General features: G+C 34.5%; 1 long non-coding RNA gene across 1 annotated transcript; it reads left to right on the top strand.

Moving 5' to 3' along the window:
* The first annotated feature begins 5,534 nt into the window (after positions 1-5,534).
* Positions 5,535-9,683, top strand: LOC123565837 (uncharacterized). Its single transcript, XR_008366603.1, has 3 exons — positions 5,535-5,595; positions 8,679-8,886; positions 9,151-9,683. It is a non-coding gene; the product is annotated as an uncharacterized LOC123565837 (long non-coding RNA).
* Positions 9,684-13,618: the final 3,935 nt, after the last annotated feature.

Here is a 13,618-nt window from a genome sequence, read left to right on the forward strand (position 1 = left end):
AACAAACATTGGACAAACATCTATTCGGTTTCGCGATTCAATTTTTTATCAGTGGCACATAAAAGTTTGGTTTCACGATATTGTTTTTTTTTGAAAATCGCAACTGAAAAGGTGTTAGGGCTGCTTCTGCTGTCATCCAATTTTTAAGTTAAAAATAATTCGGACAGTTTAAAGACGCGCAATAAACATAATTATCTTACAGTGTGCTTTTAATTTAATATACTATCAGTCTGTAATGTAATAGGTTAGAAAATGTCTCAGTAGAACCATTTAACTCAACAAAGGAACTTGAAAGTAGACTGAATGTTACTACATGACATGTACTAATTGTACTTGTAAAAAAGGTCAAGATACCAATTGATTGGTATAAGATAGCGGACACATAATGACTTTCGGCAATTTTCGGTGTATTCTCCATACGCTACTTCGGCATTCATCGATGGTCGGAAGCAAAATATGATTTTACGTACCTTCGGAAAATGTCGAAATCGCATACGGATATCAATATAACGTTAACAAACGGAAATTGCCGATTGTCAATACGGGTCCAGTTCCTTAGATAAAAACCGTGTTACTGAAATACCTACTGTTAAAATGCCACTGCAACCAGCCAACGTCTTCCTGCTCCATTTCCCCCCAAATATGTCTTTTTTTACATCCCCTGAAAATAAATTGAGATGTAAAACTTTATCAGACATAGGTTGAAATGAAATGAGGACTGAATTATATACTTCGGAAAAGTTCATGAATCAGTTGAAGCCTTCCAGAAAAAATATCAACTTTAACAATATTATTGAGACACCGATATTTTTTAACTAAATGACATCATGCGCAAACCAAAAACATATAACATCTTGGCACCGTTTTCATCTGAAATCATTTTTTTTTTTGCAACTACCGAATTTTTTTTTATAAACAAGAGGGCCAGGAAGGCCCTGTATCGCTCACTTGACCTATTGACCTAAAGATCATCTAGATTAACATTCTGACCAAGTTACATTAAGATATGGTCATAAATGTGGCCTTTAAAGTGTAAAATAGCTTTTCCTTTGATTTGACCCAGTGACCTAGTTTTTGACCCTAAATGACACAGATTCGAACTTGACCTAAAGATTATCAAGATTAACATTCTGACTAAGTTTCATGAATGTGGCCTCTAGAGTGCTAACAAGCTTTTCCTTTTATTTGACCTGGTGACCCCACCTGACCCAGATTTGAACTTGACCTATAGATAATCAAGATTAACATACACACCAAGTTTCATTAAGATACAGTCATAAATGTGGCGTCTACAGTGTAAACTAGCTTTTCCTTTGATTTGACCTGGTGACCTAGTTTTTCATTCTACACGACCCAGATTCAAATTGGACCTTGAAATCCTCAAGATTAACATTCTGACCAAATTTCATGAAGATACAGTCATAAGTGTGGCATCTACAGTGTTAACAAGCTTTTCCTTTGATGTGACATGGTGACCTAGTCTTTGACCAACCTGACCTAGATTTAAACTTTACCTATAGATCATCAAGATTAACATTCTGACCAAGTTTCATGAAGACATAGTCATAAATGTGGCCTCTACAGTGTTAAATAGCTTTTCTTTTGATTTGACCTGGTGACCTAGTTTTTGACCCAACCTGACCTGGAATTAAACACAATCTATAGATCATCAAGATTAACATTCTGACTAAGTTTCATGAAGATACAGTCATAAATGTGGCCTCTACAGTGTCAAATAGCTTTTCCTTTGATTTGACCTGGTGACCTAGTTTTTGACCCAACCTGATCTGATATTAAACACAATCTATAGATCATCAAGATTAACATTCTGACTAAGTTTCATGAAGATACAATCATAAATGTGGCCTCTACAGTGTCAAATAGCTTTTCCTTTGATTTGATCTGGTGACCTAGTTTTTGACCCAACCTGACCCAGATTTAATCTTGACTTATAAATCATAAAGATTAACATTCTGACCAAGTTTCATGAATATACAATTATAAATCTGGCCTCTACAGTGTTAACAATCTTTTCCTTTGATTTGACCTGATGACCTAGTTTTTGACCCCGATTGATCCAATATCCAACTCGTCTAAGATTTTATTGAGGGTAACATTCTGACCAAGTTTCATTAAGATTGGGCCTAAATTGTGACCTCTAGAGTGTTTACAAGCTTTTCCTTTGATTTGACCTGGTGACCTAGTTTTTGACCCCAGATGACCCAATATCAAAGTCTTTCAAGATTTTATTGAGGGTAACATTCTGACCAAGTTTCATTAAGTTTGGGCCAGAATTGTAACCTCTAGAGTGATCACAAAAGCTCACCTTTGAGCACTTCGTGCTCAGGTGAGCTAAAAAATGTTACATCTTATTGTGTTTTGTAACATCAGATAATATCCTATGCCCTGCTTGTTATTCATGTCAATAAAATGGATAAAAAATGATATGTCATTTGAATTGAACATTTGTCTTTATTTTGATTCATCACATGTTTGATGTCGCGAGAGTGTAATAAAGCCATAACTTAAAAATGATAATACACTATAGTTTAATAAAGCTTTGACGTCGACGTCGTTTATAGTATAGGAGACGTTGGTTGAATTGACTTGTTTATATAGTAAAGAAAGTAGATTTTTGTTGGTGTTTCGACAGGAAAAGTCAACATATGATAAAAAGAATATAACATTTGTGACTTTCCACATTGAATGTATTAAACTCGTTGAATAAAATTGATAAAATGCTCGACAGAGCCTCGCATTTTATTATTTTATTTAACTCGTTTAATAAACGCAATATGAAAAGACACTCATGTATTATTCTCTACTTATTATATTGCATACTGTCTAGTAAGATACTATTATAGAGTCCACCCGCTAAACTCAGTAGGAAGCGAACCGATCTACGGATCGCGAGTTCGATCCTCCAGCAAAGTGTATGTTTTTCCGCCAAGCTCCGTGATGACTGATAAAATACATTGTGTCAGAAATCAATCGTAACCTATTTCTGATTCGTGCGCGAAAATTGGGAAAAGCTTAGTACTGGTACAAAGTCAATGAACACTGTTCAAGCCAGACATATACACCTCAGCACCTCTTTCCGATCTGCAGATGTATATACATATATCTTGTAACTTCCTGCCTTGATACACTTAGATCAGTGTTTGTTACTGTGCGCTCAAAACATCCGCCAAGACCTGACAAAACAAAAAAAAAAAGTTAAATGAAATTCTCCATCATCAAACACGGTGACCCATGGTCGACTACCCGCGTTTCACATCCGTAGGACCAGTCCATAGATAATTAGTACCACATATTAAGCCAGTAAAAATCATTTAAGTTTACCATAATGCACTGCATAACACACTTTTAAGCTGCAAATTTTACATCCAATAACGGGCTTGACCTATTTCCATCTTGGTTAAAAAAAACTAGGAGAAATATCTGTAACATTTTCGATTTTCTAATTATCTTAAGAATGATCTTTCAAGGGTTGTGGGTAAAAATGGGCACGAGGGTAACTGTTTAGGCGGTAACGGCACGAGGGTAACTGTTTAGGCGGTAACAGAGGAAATTGTGCTGAATGGAGGTTAGAGTCATATTATAGAATCTAATTATGCCATCAACAGTCTTAGAGCCAGGTATCGTGGGCGACAGAAATGTAAGTCAATGAAACTGCGAGGACAATCAATAAAACATGTCTCAATATTAAAAATGAATTCCTACATCATCCATAAGAAACTGAACTGCGAATACTTGAACAAAGTGCTCACAATGTGTATTCTAAATAATGAGACATCGGGTAGACCGATTTTACATTCTGATATTTCATATTGTCTACTCGACCAGTAAAAAAATATAACGACATTCATCTCTTGAGCACAATTATTTGGACTAAGATATTTGAAGCCCATTGAATCTATAGAAATATATGCCCGTCAGATCCACATGGAATTTTATCAATAGGCTCATATTTTTATGCTATATACTATTATAATATAGAAAGGGAAACAACTGTTTGTAAATCATTTTCTAGAAAAGCAATTAGAATAGCCTGAACGTTTCATATGTGTTGTTTTGTATAACCAACTTTACAAACAAATACCAACTGCACCCACACGTGATGATTTTTAAGGAAACAACTGACACATGTCGGCACAGATTTGCAACATAAACTAGAAAATGCTTTTGTAGAAAAGCGCATGTCTCCCAATGCAAAGTCATATAGACAAGAAGTCAGTATGGGACAGGAGCAAAAGTCAAAGAGACACTGATGGTTGGCTGCAATAGGGATCATCTACATGGCATGTCCAATCATCTCACTAAGTTTAAACATCCTGGGCCTAGTGGTTCTCAAGTTATGAATTGGAAACGGGTTTTTCATGTTCATTTCCCTGTGACTTTGACCTTTGATCGAGTGGCCCCAAAATCAGAAGGTGTCATCTACTCTTCGTGTCCAATAATCCTATTAAGTTTCAACATTCTTGGTTAAGTGGTTCTCAAGTTATTGATTGAAAAGTGTTTTCTATGTTCAGCCCCCTGTGACCTTGACCTTTCATGGAGTTATCCTAAAAACAACACTAGTCATCTACTCTGTACGTCCTATCACCCTATGAAATTTGAAGGCTCTAGGCCAAATAGTTCTTTTAAGTTATTGACTGGAAATTGATTTCCATGTTCTGTCCACTACCACCTTGACCTATAATATAGTGATCCCAAAGTCAATAGAGATCAACTACTCTGCATGTCCAATCATCCTATGAAGTTTCAATATTCTTGGTCAAGTGGTTCTCAAGTAATTGAGGAAATGGTTTTGCATGTTCAGGCCCCTGTGACATTGACCTTTATTAGAGTGACCCCAAAATCAATAGGGGTCATCTACTATGCATAATCAATCCTCCTTTGAAGTTTCAACATTCTGGGTCAGGTGGTTCTTAAGTCACTGACCGGAAATATTTTTCCATGTTCAGGCCCCTGTGACATTGAACTTTATTAGAGTGACCCCAAAATCAATAGGGGTTATTTAATCTGCATGATCAATCCTGCTGTGAAGTTTCAACATTCTGCCATTTCTGGGTCAAGTGGTTCTTATCATAATTTACCACCCGCTTGAAGAAAACTTCTAATCGTCGTCCATACTTTATGACGCGTCTCTATATTATGATATAGCATAGAAATAAGCCTATTCCTTTATATAAATCTCTTTCAACTTCAAGTGGAGTATATCAAGTGCCTTGTGGATGGGATATGATAAATAATGCATATATTTATTGATAGAGCTTCAAGCGCCTGTGATGAAAAAGTAATTTTTTACCTTGACTATTCGTTGACAAGTTGCTGCATAGATGTAACAATCCCTTCCTTTATCCTGTATTTTTTTACGGTAACAAAATCTTGCGACAAGATCAACGAAGCGATCAACAAGTCAATATTTTCACAACTGTCATGCCTAGATCAAAAGAACAAGAATACTTGCTTATGACGTCATTTGTGACATCACTTATGACATCATTATGTAAACGAGTAATGAAAGATTCAGAAATGGAAGTCGACTAGCTGTTTACTAAAATTTAAAAGTGAAGATACATCAAGATTTAGGTAAATACTAAAATGTATTGATAATAAAATATTTTTATAATATATTGGGCAAAAAATGCGCAGAATGCCCATGATGTACACTTGGTGTAGCTAGTGTTATCAAGAGGCGGATACAGCCTTACAGGATTTGGTGGAGGTGGGTGGGGGGAGGGGGGGGGACGCGCAAACTGTTTGTATTCGAGCAACTGGGGATGGGGGTTCCGGGGGCATGCTCCCCCGGAAAAGTTTGAAAAACATGGATCCATCTGGTGCATTCTGGGCGTTCTGAGGACTTTATTTGGTACTGAAAAACGACAGGTTTTGTGACAAAATCAACCCAAATAACATGTTAATTCTATACTCCATGTTTTATGACTTGTCAGACTTATTCTTGTGCAGTTATCTCAAAATTTCTTAGTCTGATTTCTAAGGATTTTTAGCCGGACTATTCGAAGAATAAGTAGAGTTATCCTACTCATCACGGCCTAGGGTGTCGGCGTCGGCGTCACATCATAGTTAAGTTTTTCGTACCAGTCCACATTTTGACAAAGTCTTTTGAGATAAAGCTTTGAAACTTTCAACACTCTTTTACCATCACTATGTCCAGTTATACGCAAGAGTACACAACTCCATCAAGGATTTTGGCTGAATTATGTCCCCTTTTGACTTAGAATCTTGGTTAAGTTTTTCGTACCAGTTCATATCTGTGTAATGCTTTGAGCGTATAGCTTTGAAACTTTTATCACTTGTTCAATATAATAGTCTCTCTCTGTAGGCAAGAGTACATAACTCTGTCAATTATTTTGGCTGAATTATGGCCCTTCTTTTACTTGGAAATTGGTTCTGTTTTCGTACAAGTCCACGTTTTGTCAAAACTATTTGACATATGTCTTTTAAACTTTGAACACTTGCTTATTATCATGATTTCCATCTGTAGGCAAGAGTATATAACTCTGACAACTATTTTGGCTGAATTATAGCCTTTTTTGGCCTTTGAAATTGGTTCAGTTTTTCGTACAAGTCAACGTTTTGTCAAAACTATGTGGCTTTGAAACTTTGAACACTTGTTTATCAACATGATTTCCATCTGTAGGCAAGAGAACATAACTCTGTCTATTTTGGCTGAATTATTGCCCTTTTTGGACTTGGAAATCAGTTAAATTTTTCATACCAGTTCATATTTTGCCTAACCTGTTTGTCATATGGCTTTGAAACTTTGACTACTTTTTTACCATCACAGTCTACATTATGTAGGCAGGACTACATAACTAGGCCTAGTAGGCCAAGGACATTAACTCCGTTTAGCTCTATTTTGACATAGAAATAAGTTAAGTTTGATTAAGTATGTATATTTTAAAGTACATAAACATGTACGTAAATTACAGCTATTGAATAAACATATTCTATACAACAATTATCTTAAGGAACTCATTTGAAGATAATTTTTAACAATTATGCGAGTCTAATTACATGAAATCAATAACTGATGATAGTTGGTGATATATTTCCATTATTCTTGGAAATCTATTTAAAAGTGCCATTTGTCCATAGTATAATTATATCAATTACTTGAACAGCTAAAGCTACATTATAAAAGTAAAGTACTGTGGGTCCGTATAAAGAAATAAAGTAATTAAAAAGAAAAAAAAATCTTCAAAATTCCGCCCGCCAGCTACTCTTTAAAGTTTAATACATGTTTTACCAGAAAATCTGTTTTAATGAGAGTAGAACACAAAACTGACTGGCTTTTAGCTTTGCATTGTCTGCTCTACTGTGATCACGTGACCATGCCGGAAATAAACCGCACTTGGATAAAATCACGCGTGATGTAAATAAACGAAACGGGAGTCACACGAGATGATATCTTAAATATATATATATAGAGAGAGAGAGAGAGAGAGAGAAATTCACAGAAAAACGTGAAACTCGCCGAGCGTTGGTATGCGCCGAGCATTGGTCGGCCCACTCTAGGTCAAACATGTTTACACTGTTATGGTTTGGTACTCAGGTGAGCGGCCTAGGGCAATCTTGACCCTCTCGTTTAGTTTTTTTGCTCGTTTTACAAAAGTAGGGTGTTTATTCTGCGGACCACTTTCTGAAATGCGGCAATATGAGGGTACCTGACTTCAGTTTACTTGAATTTCACTGCATACTATTCAACACCCCTTTTTCTTTTCGTTTTCTTGAAGCAATTGTATGGATATCTTGTGTAAAGTAGGTCTACGACGGAGTGAAAATCTAGAATCTGTAACAAAATTGTTCTGAAGTAGCTGAATTTTATATGAAACAAAGAACAATTTCTTTTATTGGTATATAGCCTGTAAGTGGCAAATCAGGTATTTTTCTCAAAGTGCCAGTAGACAGAGCGGAATCTCATAATTCTATTTCTAATCACGTATAACGACATTTGGGCATAAAACAGAGATTTATTTTTGGATTTTTTTTGATTTTTGACCAAATTTTCGCACATGGGTGATAATTTCGCTAAATCTGGTGCAGATCAAATCCCATATTTGTATGATTTAGACATGAAATCACGATGGATTTGTTAAATTCGTGGCATTTTTGATGAAATAGTGCTCATTTTACCTTCTGTGCATGAAAACATTTGCTAAACTAATGTAAAACACTCGAAAAATGCGAAAACTTGCACATGAGGTGACATTTTTGGCCCAAAATCGGACGTGGGTTGGCCTTAGAAAATCACGAATTTCTCGACTTTAACTTACGACTTGTAAATGGAGCTGCACAGGTTGTCTTAAATGAAGGTTTTCTGATAAATAAATGCAAAAATTGCCGAAAATTAAACAAAATAGTTCGCCTTATAAGGACTCGCCCGTGTATACTGTGAGGTCCACCTGTCCTTTCCTGACTTGAGCTCGCCAATGCGAGCGGACGAGTGGAATTTTATACCCCTGTGTCGGTAGCAAGACTAGCGCACATGTAAGGTATCGTTAGGAAAAAAGATTTCAAGACACCAGACAATGATCTTATCGTTGGAAGAAAGTATTGTTTTAAAAAACAAATAAGGTAGTTAAAGTTGTTTAGACATTTTCAAAAAGAATCGTTACAATACTTTAGACATGTTTTTCTTTCATCTTCAGCTCCAGTAAGAAATCGAATAGGACGTCGAAAAGGACGAAACAGAAAGCTGAGACTTTGCAAGAATTATAAATAAGATGGCTGAAAAAGTAAACCATTACATGATTACACACAACGCCATTTCCTTATCAACCATATATTGACACTTCCCATCGCGTGAACCCTTACCAGACTACACTTGTTTAAAGGAAGAAATGAGCAAAGGATCCTGTAAGTTTTGACATTAGGTTTTATAACATCAGATTTTTCTGCACAATATGATTCTTGTCATGTGATAGAAACGAATATTTTTTATTAAATAAATGTATCAAATCGAGCTCAGTGACCAGAAAGAATTGTATATATGTATACCCGATTGTATGATTTATTGAAATTAAGTATTAAGTAATAAATTAGTGATCATTTTGTTTTTATTAACTATTTCAATTCAATATTTTTTCTAAATAGCTTATTTGTAACGCCTTAAAATTACAGCCATGGATCGGCATGAATGGATGTTCCCTTTCTCAGTGGTCCAAGGAAACAAGACTGAAAGCAGGCTTGCAGAAATAAGAGCAGATCAAAATCTGGTGTAGCACGATGACAAGTAAAGGTAAATATAATTTGAAACATTTTTGAGTCGTTCATTGATAAAATCTGTATTAGGGATAAATATATGGAAATCAAGAAAGCAAAACATTCATGAAGAACAGTTGCAATACAAGCGTACTGTACACACATGCTTTTCTATGAATTATCAAAATATGAGCTTGAAATACATCGGATATTTTCACAGTGAAAAATATTATTAGGTTATTTAACATTGTTCCGTACAATACGGAGATATATTTGGACGAGTAGCTGAGAAAACCATATTAGACGAGCCGCTAGGAGTCCAAATATATCTCGTATTGTACAGTAAAATGTTAAATAACCTTTTTATTCTATATCTATTTTATTTTAGTTTGAAATGATTTTTCTGCCTTCTTGATTTCAAGACGTATAATCAAACACATAGAGCGCCTATTTCACCCGGTTTACATTCGGAACATTTTCACGCGTTTCGGGCTTTTCGTATGTTTAACATTGGACAGTTGAACCGTCCAAATACGGAAAAATACAGGCTCTTTTGTACGCATGTGCATCCAGTACGGTAATATATTGTACGGTCACGTGTTGCAAATTAACGTTCACGATTGGATAGATGAAATAGATATAGAATGATATAGATATATAATGACGTTACGCACGATGTTCATACGCTTTTGTCTTTTCAGATGACACACGGCCTAAATTCAGATGTATTGAGCGCTATACCAGACGCAATTTGATGACCAATACATCAAAATAAAGAGACATAAAATCTGTCTACTTTCAAGTACATTTAAGTCAGAAATTCACTGCACTTTAGTAGAAAACACCAAGTAAAGTGTTATATATTGAGTAAAAACGTTATGTAGACGGGTAACAATTTCAAACAGGCACTTAGTTATATTTGTTAATATCGCCTTTGTTAACGCGGGAAAAAGTCAAATAAGGTTATCCTGAATGCCGTCTGCGGATGGCGTCAGTGACGGAGCTGATAACATTTGACAAAGAATAAAACTTATTCCTGGAAATTCACAATGAAAATGGTCTATATCTTTTCTCATTACAATAAGCAATAAACATAAGCCAAAATCATAACTGCCACATCCTCATATGCCTCATACCAGATTTCATCAACAGCATGGAACTACATCTTGGACTATTTCGGATGTAACACTGAGTAGTCACTTCCTGTTTGGTGTAATCAGTCCCTGTGCAGCTAGCGTGCTGCATAGCTCTTTATAGATATAGATTGGTTCTACAATATGATGTGTATGTATGTATGTATGTGCGTGCGTGCTTTCGTGCGTGCGTACGTGCGTGTACATGTATGAATATACAGAAATTTTATTATTTTATCCAAAATACGCTGTCATATGGAATCAAAAGGGTTTTAAAGAGTAGTTCTGATATAAAAAATGATCCACACAGTAGAAACACCATAAAGGGCATGACTAAGCAGAAAAGGGGACAAATATCCAATTAGTCCGTCCCTTGCTATTTGCCATGGAGTCTCCCATTTGACCCGTCGCCAGTCCTATATTTTACAAACTACACGAAAAGCATGTATGATTAGTGAGGAACACAAAATGTTTCCGTTGTATATGACACGTTCTAACATTTCAAAGATAGGACAGTAGATCTAAAATGGGTCCATATGTTATACGTTTCTACATTACATTTCAGGTAAAAGCAAAAAAGTCAAGCACCGTCATAATCCGTCAAGTGCAACACAACAATGAAAAATGCAGACTGTGTTCTTTAAAGCAAAAACACTGATTTATTTCTCGTCCAATCTTCAGCGAAGATTGGTATAGATATGTGTTCAACAAACCCTGTCGGCTTAATAAGTGAAGAAGTTATGTACTTTATGACAATAATAGTTTAGTCAATAAACGAAGCGGACATTTGCAGCGCTGGTCTACAACGGTACAAAAAGACCATGCCAGGACGTGTTACTGCCTGTATCAGCACAAGAAGTGGCATGAACATTATTGCTTCACTATTAATTTTGAGAATATGTAGAGCTCTTGCAAACGCGTGATGTTGGTGTCAGCGTTCAATTTTGGTAAAGTTTATAACACACCTAAGCACAAAGTGCTCCGTGTGGGTTATTGTGGTTTCGCTGTGTCCGTCAGCAAACAATTGAAACGTCAACACTATAGTGATCACAATTTTAATTTAATTGTTCATAATGTTACCCTTAAGGTAGTTCTGCACATTTGAAAACCCGGAAGTGGTGGCGTAACATCATTTATCCGGAAAACGTAGAATAAAGCCTGGATTCGGCTTACGGAAACGAAAATCATTTCATAAACTAATAGCAACCCGTGAGTAAATTTATTACAATGGCACTGTTAATTTCTTTCTAAAGTTAAAATATGATATTAAAACATCTGACAAGTTAAATAATTTAAAAACATGTGTTTAAATTGGCTTTAAATGTGCGGTTCACTTAAATCATGGTCATCACAAAAATAAGCACACGGACTTAAATATTTCATCAAATTATAGACCAGACCATAAGTTTATTTACGACTGTGAGAAGTTTCATTAAAATCTATATTGTTGAAAAACAAAAACAGGAAATTTGTGATTTTTCCATAAACTCCCATTATGAAACATTGTGTGAGATCAAAAAAATTCAAACCAGTCTAGCAAAAAGTCAAGCACACGACCTTAACATTTTTATTTGCTGAATTTTCTATTCGTATTCTGAAGTTTTATAAAATTGAGCTACAAATGATAAAACATAACTGGAACTTTGTTGAGGTGCATCTATGAAAAATTCTGATGTCATTTTTATGTTAATTTTCTGTGTTTTTTATTTAATGCGCGAGCATAAGTAAAAGTGCTATGAGGAAAGTATTTCTTTTAGACTTTATTTAAATGATGCATGAAAAATTATCTACCACTAGTTGTAGATGCAGACTTAAATATCTGGGGCACTTGGAAAATTAATTATATTGGTAAGTCAGACAAGCCTTTTTACTGCCAAAACAAGTTACTCTGGAACCGGTTATTCTGATCTACATCTACAACCAGTGGCAGATTTTATAGTCTGTAATTCATTAAATGATATCCTAAAAATGATTGAGTGATATCACAAAATCGATGCATTATGTGAGATCCTTAATTTGATGATATAGTTATTCATTTTATGATATCCAAAACTCAATAATGGATATCATAAAATAGAATTAAAGATATGATTAAATGGAATTAAGGATATCATAAAAATCTGATTTTAGAATATCCAATAAATGAATTACAGATATGTATAAAACATTTTGTGATATATCTATATGCATTTAATGATATACAAAAATGATAAATGCTATCGTTAAATGAATTTGTGAATTCCATGAATGAATTAAAAATAGATTACTTATAACTGAATTTAGGATATTACACTAAAAAAGTGAATAAAGAGTAAAATGGCATTCTATAGTATTTTGTATTTTATGTAGTGAACGATCAAATTTGCATCCGATCAAATTATATTGCACCAAATTTTGTATATTTATTTATTTATTTATTGTTTATGTTGAAATGTTTATATGTTTATTTATTTCTTGATGTGATTTTAAAGTGTGAAAAGTGATGTTTGAGAGAACGAACAATTTCCAGCAAAAGCTGTAAACAATTATATATTGATACCCATTGGTGTAACAATTTTTATATTTATAAAAAATTTATAAATGTAATAAAGGTTCACTGATTCTTTTCATTAAATGAAAAATGCAGTGAGAAGTTGAAGTACCTGTTTTCAGTTTTGTAAATAATATTTACAAAGAAGTTGAAGAAATGTTCAACAAATGCTCTCTTTTTATCAAAAGCTGTAAAGAGCTGAATTTATGTTGAAAATGTAACTGTTCTGCATGTCAGAGTGTCATTTGTGTGAATTTTGTTTATTTGGGGTTGAAAACTAGTCTGGGTCACTAGGTTAAATCAAAGAAAATATTTGTTTACACTCAAGAGGCCATGTCTTTTTTTGGTTCAATCTTAGTGAAAATTTGTCAGAATATTTGTTTCCATGAAATCACTAGGTTAAACATGTTTACACTGTTATTGTGTGTTACTCAGATGAGCCCATTTTGGCCCTCTTCTTATAGAAACTTTTCGTAAAGAGAATCATTTTTGTCAAGATTTACATATTAAATTGCTTTAAACATTTTATCAAGATGTGTCAATAAGTGTTATATATTTTATTATGTATCATAAACATAAAAACATGTTCCTGTCTGAACAGTTTTACAGTGATAGACAATAATGGATTTGTTTAAGGTTCTGCGCAGCAGAGACTTTCAAAAAATAAAAGACTAGTGTTGCCTCTGCTAGAGTCTTAAGCCTTAGAGCATAATGACACTAAAAA

Source organism: Mercenaria mercenaria, chromosome 13, assembly GCF_021730395.1.
Source record: "Mercenaria mercenaria strain notata chromosome 13, MADL_Memer_1, whole genome shotgun sequence".
Taxonomy (NCBI): Eukaryota; Metazoa; Mollusca; class Bivalvia; order Venerida; family Veneridae; genus Mercenaria; species Mercenaria mercenaria.